General features: G+C 40.5%; 1 pseudogene; it reads left to right on the top strand.

Annotated features, from left to right (window-relative positions):
• The first annotated feature begins 6,458 nt into the window (after positions 1-6,458).
• On the top strand, positions 6,459-7,514 carry LOC147035072 (uncharacterized; annotated as a pseudogene).
• The last annotated feature ends 1,311 nt before the right edge of the window (positions 7,515-8,825 follow it).

Raw genomic sequence — 8,825 nt, forward strand, 5'->3', positions numbered from 1 at the left:
GTGCATGACAATATAACATGTTAGATCATGTTATTGAAAGGGTCAGACCATGCATGACAATATAACATGTTAGATCATGTTATTGAAAGGGTCAGACTGTGCATGACAATACAACATGTTAGATCAATACAATATGTTAATCAATCATTCTCCTCACTCCCGATGAGAGATTTGGAAACCATGCCTCACTATTCTAAATTCCCAGAAAATACAACTTACTTCCATGAGGGTGTGTGGGAGCAATATCACAAGTCCTAAAACCCCCTTAGGGGGGGGGGGGTGGGGTAATATTGATTTGTAATAACATTGACTTACCTTGAGGTCATCATGTCTGATCTAACGTCGGTACAGCCTTAGCATTATATGCGATGCATCTATTAAATAGGTCACGTCATGGGAATTCACCAGAAGCCATTTTCTACCTATTTCGACTCGTTTACCATTAAAATGCTACATTTGTATCAATTTAGTCATTCAGAGAAGACTACTCAATCATTCTCCTGATAACGGAGATTTGGACAGCCTGCCTCACCCACTGAACTGAAAAAATATAGAATGCTCATGGCCCATGAAAAGTGTAGCTGCCGTGTCGCCATCTTGGTTCGCACAACTCGGCTGACTTGCTTCGCAGATCAAGTTCGGTTTGAACGTGTCCCAGATTTAAAAAGCCAGATAACTCTTAAAATGCTATTTTGTGTGGCAATAAACTGCTCCAATCGGTAACGGGACGGTTGCTGAAATATGTTTCACAGGTATTTTTTTTATTTGTTAATGAACAGGAATAGTGTAATTTTACTCTGAAATATCACTTCAGTATTGCAGCATTACTCAATTGGAATTCATCAATATGATTTTACTTAGGTGAGCTTATGCAATCGAGCAGGCTTCAAATTTAATGCATAATGAGGGTGTATCGACCACATCAAAATCTGCACTCATGAAGAGGGTCGATGAGTGGGGGGGAGTGCATGTGTGTTGTTTGAGTGCCATTTTTGTTTGGTTATCTTTGTCTTTCAGTTGTTTGCAATCAATGCGATGGAAGTTTTTGTCTTCGACAAAGCGACCTGATACAGACATACCCAAGAAGACGCAAAACTGTAACCACTGCCTGAGGTGCTTCTACAAAGTATTGACTCAGGGTGAAGATTTGACGCAAGATGTGACATTTCAGCTTTTCATTTTGAATGAATTTATTAAAATGTCTGAAAACATGTTTTCAATGATATTATTGAGTATTTTGTGTAGATCGTTGACAATTAAAAAAAAAAAAAATCTAATCATTTTAAATTCAGGCTGAAGCACAACAAAATGCGACAAATTTTGAGGGGAATGAATACTTTAAGGCACTGTACATATACAGGGTGTCCACAAATTATTGTCCCAAATCTAAACCCATCCCCCGAAAAAAATAAAAAATAAAATAGAATAGTTCTAAGTTTTAAAAAGTTTTAAAAGTTTAATTGACATTGTTAGTTTCCAGGTTTCTCCTGTGACAAATGGCATCACATATATATATATACCTACAAGAAAAGAAGAAGAAAAAAACGACAGCGTGTTACCTGGCTTATCGAGACCACATCAGCTACACATGTTCAATGAAACTTCAGGACGACCTATGAAAGGTGGCCACTATGAAGAAAACCGATTAGTGTTTGGCACAAAATATTTATGGAGCATCTTACAAAGGAAGGGGCAAGTGACTATGTACAATTGGCGAAGATGTTGAACACACTCTTGACTCATTTAAGTGTAGTACCCCTGACTAAAAGACTGACTGCCACCAGGGAGCTGCAGCTACCCCGCTCAACGGTAAATAATGTTCTGTACATGCGACTGCCACTGTACGTGTATAAGGTTCAACTAATGCAGGTACTCAAGCCAAACAACTGCACATGATGCATGCATGGCATTGGCAGTGAATGTTTTGAAATAGTTAGACAAAGGCGATAGATACCTACAATGTGTGTTCTTCTCAGATGAGCCAAATTTTCACATTTGAGGGAAGGTTAACAGACATGATGTCACAATTTGGTGCTTTGATCCTCCCCATAAAGTCTGGAGAATTTAGCACGACAGGTCACAGGTTAATCTGTGGTGTGGTTAATGCTTAACCAAGTCATTGGGCCGTTCTTCTTTGCTGAAGCCACGATCAAGTCCAACAATTACCTGGATATGTTGGAGAACTTTGTACTCCCACAACTGGCAGACCTGCAACAAGAGGTCATTTACGAACAACATTGAGCTTCTCCACACTGGAGTCTGCCAGTGAGTGATTACCTTAATTAACACGTCAATGACCGTTGGATTGATAAAACGGTCCAATTATGTTGTCACCATATTCACCGGACATAACCCCTCTGGATTTTTCAATGCGGCTATGTGAAGAACATGGTTTACTGAATGAGGGTTATGTGATCTGAGGAAGATCTGAGGATGAGGATTAAGGCTGCAATCAGCAATGTTCAATCGAACCTGGAAATAGATTGAACATTGCATCGACATGTTAAGTCCGAAAAGAGTTGCTCACTTAGAAGTGCACTGATGATGATAAATGATGACCGAGACAAATCTTGACAATAAATCTGAGAAATGTTTTATCACATGCGATAAACTGCATTGCTGTATCCCATTTCATTTTGTTTTTACAGTTTGAATTTGGAATGGTAATTTGTGGACACCATGTACATTTTTTTTTAACATTCATATATCTTCCATCCGAGATGACCTTTTGTAATGTATGTGCGCCCTGCCTGCAAAACAGATCCCTAAAAGGATCTAACCCAGATCAGACAACTTAGAGGCAACTGGTGCTTGAAGTGTGCACAATGCCAGGATTACAGAAAACAATATACAGTATGTGATATTCAAAAAAGAGAAAATAGAAAATGCAATATTCAATGTCATATTAAAGTTAAAAAAATTTTTTTTATAGAAAAATGCACCATTACTGCTTTCGATGCAAACATTTTTTCCCCACACTCAACATTCTTTTGAATATTACATCACAAAGGTCATTATGTTATTATACAAGGAAACAAAACATTAGCAGCAAAGCTTTTGCAGATAAGGAAATCTGCTTGGAATATTCTTACCTAATGCAATCAAGAGTCGGAGGGTTTTCACGAAACGATGGTTTCTCATCTGAAACAGAGAAGTGTAAAGGAAAAATCCCTGCCAGAATAATGCTTCCAAAGTCCGACTTGTCACTGAAATTGTTGATGCCTCCATATGTGAATGTTTCTTGATTAGAAATGTGGATTTCAAAAGAAAAAAAAAATATTGTTACAATCTTGTTTAGTGAGCGACTGTAATCCATGGTTACTTACATAAATAATGTGAGGAGATTGTATAATCTCCAACAAAACTGTTGTGCTATAACCTGGATTTGTATCCTTGCTGCTTTTATAATGATGAAGGAAAGGATGGGTTTTAACTTAAGTGCAGCATGCTCAGATGATTTGGAAGGAATTAATGTAATTTACCAAATGAAAATTAAAGAAAGTGTAAATTATATTTGTTTTTCGACTTCAATTTAGTGCATGGCAATATCACTGTTAAAAATGAAGTCATTTAGATTTTACACAGCAATTTAAAAATAAATAAAAGAGCAATAATATAAACGTCCGATCTACAAGTTGTTCCTTGAAAATGTCGATTTACAAATCTCCAAGGTGTTTGTGTTTTTCCTTTTCCATGTAAATTATTCAATGTGGTAGCAACAAGTTATTTAACAACAGATGGCAACAAATTGGCATTTCTAATTATTGTTTTTTTGGAAGAATTTAAAATAATATTAAAAACAAAAAATCGTATACAGTGGCCTGCAAAGTATTCACCCACGACCAAAAATGCCACATTTAGATGAATTATGAATTATATCGAAATAATTTTTCCAAGTGAACTTTTTATATTCACAACTGAAGACATCGAAAGAAACACCTATTGATTATTAAAGGAGGTTACATGTCAGGAATACCTGCAAAAAACATTACAAGTCAAATTTCATTTGGTTGCAAAAGTATTCAGCCCTGTGTTGCATTACTCCCTATTCCCTATGTTGCCCTATTCACTGTGTAAAAGTTGCACAGTGAGATGGTGAAATCTTTGCCCATTCTTCACATGAAAATTGCTCTAGTTCTGCCAAGCTTTATTTGGATCGTCGATGGATTGCAATCTTCAAGTCTCACCACAAATGTTCAATTATGTTCAAGTCAGGACTTTGACTGGGCCACTCACGAACTTCATTTACTTCTTATTCAGCCACTCCAGTGTGGCTTCAGCTTTGTGCTTTGGATCATTGCCCTGCTGAAATGCGAATCTCCTGCCCAGTTTCAGATTCATGGCCGACTCAAGAAGGTTTTCATCAAGGATTCTCCTGTACTTCACACCGTCCATTATCCCTTCTATCCTGACAAGCTTGTCAGCCCCTGCTGATGAAAAGCAGCACCATAACATGATTCTGCCACCACCATGCTTAACAGTAGGGGTGGTGTTGACTGGGTGATGTGCAATGTTAGGCTGGCACTAAACGTAACGCTTTGAATTTAGACCAAAAAGTTCAATTTCTCTCTCTTCTAACCACAAAACATTTCTCCACATACCTGTAGTATCATTATGACGCTTTTTTTGCAAAATCCATATGAGCTTTTTGATGTATCTTTTTCAGCAATGGCTTATTTCTTGCCACTTGTCCATAGATTCTAGCTTTGTGAAGGGAAGTGATATTGTTGATTGATGAACACTGACCCTCATCTCGGACAGAGCGCCTTGCAGAGTCATTGTTGGATTTATAGTGACATCCCTAAACAGTTTCCTGCTTGCCAGTTTCCTTGTTTGGATGAGCGACCTGATCTGGGTGGAGTCTTGGTGGTATGATACGTCTTCCATTTTTTAGCCCCCGATGGACTTGGTCCGAAATGTGGGATTATGGATTTGGTCTCGATTTTCATGTCCATGCATTCGTGTGTCCGCAACAATATCTCGGACATGTACGGACCGATTATATTCATACTTGGCACAAAAACCACACATGATGGTATACATAAGCACATCATTTCATTTTGTGATGCGATCAAAGATGGCCGACTGGTGGCCATTTTAGTTGTAAAATAAAACAACCCCCCACCACTCCCCCCCCCATGTCAAACACATCCTCAACGATTTCTTGGACATGGTTTTACAGATATTGTTCAAACATGCCACACCGATAATAAATGATGGTTTACATAAACACGTCATGTTTTCTTTTCCGAGATCACAACCAAGATGGCAGACTGGCACCCATTTTCTACTATAAACGGATGAGGTGTGTGTGTGTGTGTGTGTGTGTGTGTGTGTGTGTGTGTGTGTGTGTGTGTGTGTGTGTGTGTGTGTGTGTGTGTGTGTGTGTGTGTGTGTGTGAGAGTGATACTTTTTGTCTATCAATTACATGGTCTTTTCAGAAATTACGCACGATTGAAATGTACCTTTTGATCCTTTGGACTGCTGAGACCCCTTCGAACTTTGAAGACCCTTTAAGATGCCCCAAGACCCTGAAGTCCCGGAGGACCCAAAACTCCCCAAGGACCCAAGTCCCAAAAGTCCCCAAGGACCCAAAAGTACCAAAAAGTTGCTGAAGACCCCTAAAACCCCATAGACCTTTCAAGACTCTACGACAAATGGATGAGGTGTGTTTGTACGAGGCATGTTTTTTGTGTGGAGTTCTAATGGAGCATTCTGATGTGGAATGTGATGCACCAAAATTATCATCAAGAACTCCTCAGTTGATTGGACTAATATAATACAAAAAAAATCCCAAAGAATTCCCACGTTTTAAATGCACTCCATGTTCGAGTGTATGGAGCAGCTTCATACGTCCTACAACAGCATGCCATTCTAATTACAAAAAAAAAAATCACAAAAATAACATTTTAACAAAGCATATATTATTGTTAAATAATACCAATAATATTTACAACAATAATAATAATAATAGTAGTATCATATGGCATAACAATCATGAACAAATAATCCCTGCCTTGGCCCAAGCATGTCTAGGCTTGGTGAAAGGCAAGGTAATGTTCCAGAAGTATGGCAGGAAGGTATGCAACAAGGTAGTTGGACTCAACTACAAATAATCCAGAATTCCCATTACCATGTCTTAAACACATGCCATGTTAAGGTGACGAGCAGCTTAATAGGTCTTTCCACGACAAGGCATTATAATATAATTACAAAAGAAATAGCAAAAATAATGATGATATTGTAACAAAGCATATATTAATTATCCCCCACCAACCAACGAAGTTGGCGGGGGATATGGAAATGGTTAATACTAATAATAGTAACAACAATATAAATAATAGTTGTATCATTTGGCAATAATAATAATGAACGTATAATCCTGCCCCACACTGGCCAAAGTCCATCTGGCTCAAGCAGTACAGCTGACAAATATGCTACAAGGCTGTGAGGCAGGTATGTTACAACGCCGTGAACATTAACTACATCAAACATGCATGCGGCTTGGTGTTGTATTTATATGACCTCGAGATGATGAGACATTGCAGCAGAGGAAGGCAAGACGAGATGATCTTGAAAGGAAGTGCAAAGCTGCTCGACAGAGACAGCAACTCAGCAGTTTCAGTCAGGAGAGGCACCATGCTTTGCGAGCGCAGAATGCTACAGCAATGCAACAGGCCCGTCAAAGTCGAGACTCACCAGAAGTGGTGCAGTCGGTGCTCAGAATGCTGCAGCAATGAAAAAAGGCCGCCAGAGACAACAAAGCCCACATCGAGCTGCAGTGCGAGCACAAAATGCTGTTGCAATGCAGCATGCAGGTGCCAGGCCAAGGGTGGAGGCTACCAGGCATGATCACTTTGCACAAGATGTTATGAATGGCATCAGGCAGGTACAACTGATCAATGTTGGGAGGATGGAGATGCAATGCCAGCACTGTGGTGCAATGTGTTGGCAAAGAGAAAATACTTCAATCTGCTGTGGTGCAAATGGGCACCTTGCTGGTGTGATACAGCCATTCCCAGCTCTGACACCTGCTATAAGGGAGCTGTGTGAAGGAGAATGTCAGGGGAAGGCTATTCTGCCAAGATGCAAGGCCTCTTATGAATGAGGACAAAGTCAGTGCATTGTTAGTTAACCAGATAACACCCTCTGGAGGTGGATTCACTGCATCTGTGGTGATCCAGGGAAAAATGTACCATAAAATTAGACCATTGCAAGCCAATCCTGGAGAACAACATAAATTTGCACAAATATATGTTCATGATCCACAGCATGAGAATGAGGAGATGGTGAGACTCAATAACATGAATCTACCTGCAAGAACATCTGCAGCTCACCGTGCCTGGCAAGCAGCTGCACTTCGGGAGCTGCAGCAGGAGCTATGTCACTGCAACGCATATGTCCAGGACTTCATCATGGCCTGTGACTTGCCAGCAGCTGACATTGCCAATGCAACGTTGATTATTGATGACAAGCAAAGACCAGCACCGACGTCGCTACAACCCTGGCTTTAATGAGGTATCAGTGCTGATGGAAGATGAGGAGGCTGGCAACAGGGATGTTGTGCTGCACATGCATGGTGGTGGTCTGCAGAAAATCCATGACACCAATCGTGCTCATGATGCACTACACTTTGTGCTACTTTTTCCCCCATGGCACTGATGGCTGGCATCTTGGCTTACAAAACATCTCACCAACAGATTTCTATTCCTTCCACATGCAGTACTGCCCAAATTTATCAAACACATTACTCCATGGTCCGTGGCTTTTTTAAGAATACTGCTGCATGAGTTTGCTAAGGTGGAGCATCAGCGACTAAGATGAGTGAAGAGCACCAAGGGGCAAAGGCAGCTGCATGCAGATGTTTACAATCATCTGCAGGATGCAGTGACAGCACATTATGCTGCAGAAGATGGTGGTGATGTGGCTGCAGGGAGGCATGTGGTTCTGCCAGCCACATTCATTGGCAGCCCACAAGATGTCCACATGCAGTTCCAAACTCTGTGGCCATCCACACGAGTACCACAAGCCAGATCTTTTCATTACATTTACATGCAACCCCAAATGACCACAAATTCGAGAAGCACTCCTTCCAGAACAAAACTCTTTTGATCTGCCAGACATTGTAAGCAGAGATTTTCACATGAAAGATAATGCTTTGCTGGATGAGCTGGTGAGGAGGGGTACCTTTGGCAGAACAGTGGGACAGATATGTCATTGAGTTCCAGAAAACGGGCCTTCCCCACTCACATATCCTGCTCATCTTCCATGAAGATGATCTTATTCACACAGCAGACACAGTTGATGAAGTTGTCTGTGCAGAGTTTCCCGTTGACCACAACAATTCCCAGGTGGCCCACAGCGTGATCAAGTACAAAGGTTACAGGACATTGTGCTGTGACGAATGGTGCATGGTCCATGTGGTGCTCAGAATCCAAATGCACGATGCATGGAGAATGGCAGGTGCACCAAAAATTTTCCAAAACAATTCGCTCCCATCACAGTGTGGGACAATGACCAGACATATCCAGTCTACCGGCACCGCTCACCACAACAGGGTGGCCAGTCAATTATGCCTGAAGGGCACATGATTAACAATCGGTGGTTTGTGCCCTACAGCCCACATTAATGCGAAGGTGTCTGCATCTCCATGAGTTGCAAAATATTATATATTATATATTATATACAGTTAAGCCCAAAATTATTCATACCCTTACCAAATTTGGAGTATTTTGAATCGTGTTATTTGAGGAATGAGTTTCTTCTGGCTTAAGTTACATAATAATGTGACAAACAGCTGAAAGAATCACTGCAAGAGACATTTC

Source organism: Eptatretus burgeri, chromosome 1, assembly GCF_056783735.1.
Source record: "Eptatretus burgeri isolate ZD-2024b chromosome 1, Ebu_testis_v1, whole genome shotgun sequence".
Lineage (NCBI taxonomy): Eukaryota > Metazoa > Chordata > Myxini > Myxiniformes > Myxinidae > Eptatretus > Eptatretus burgeri.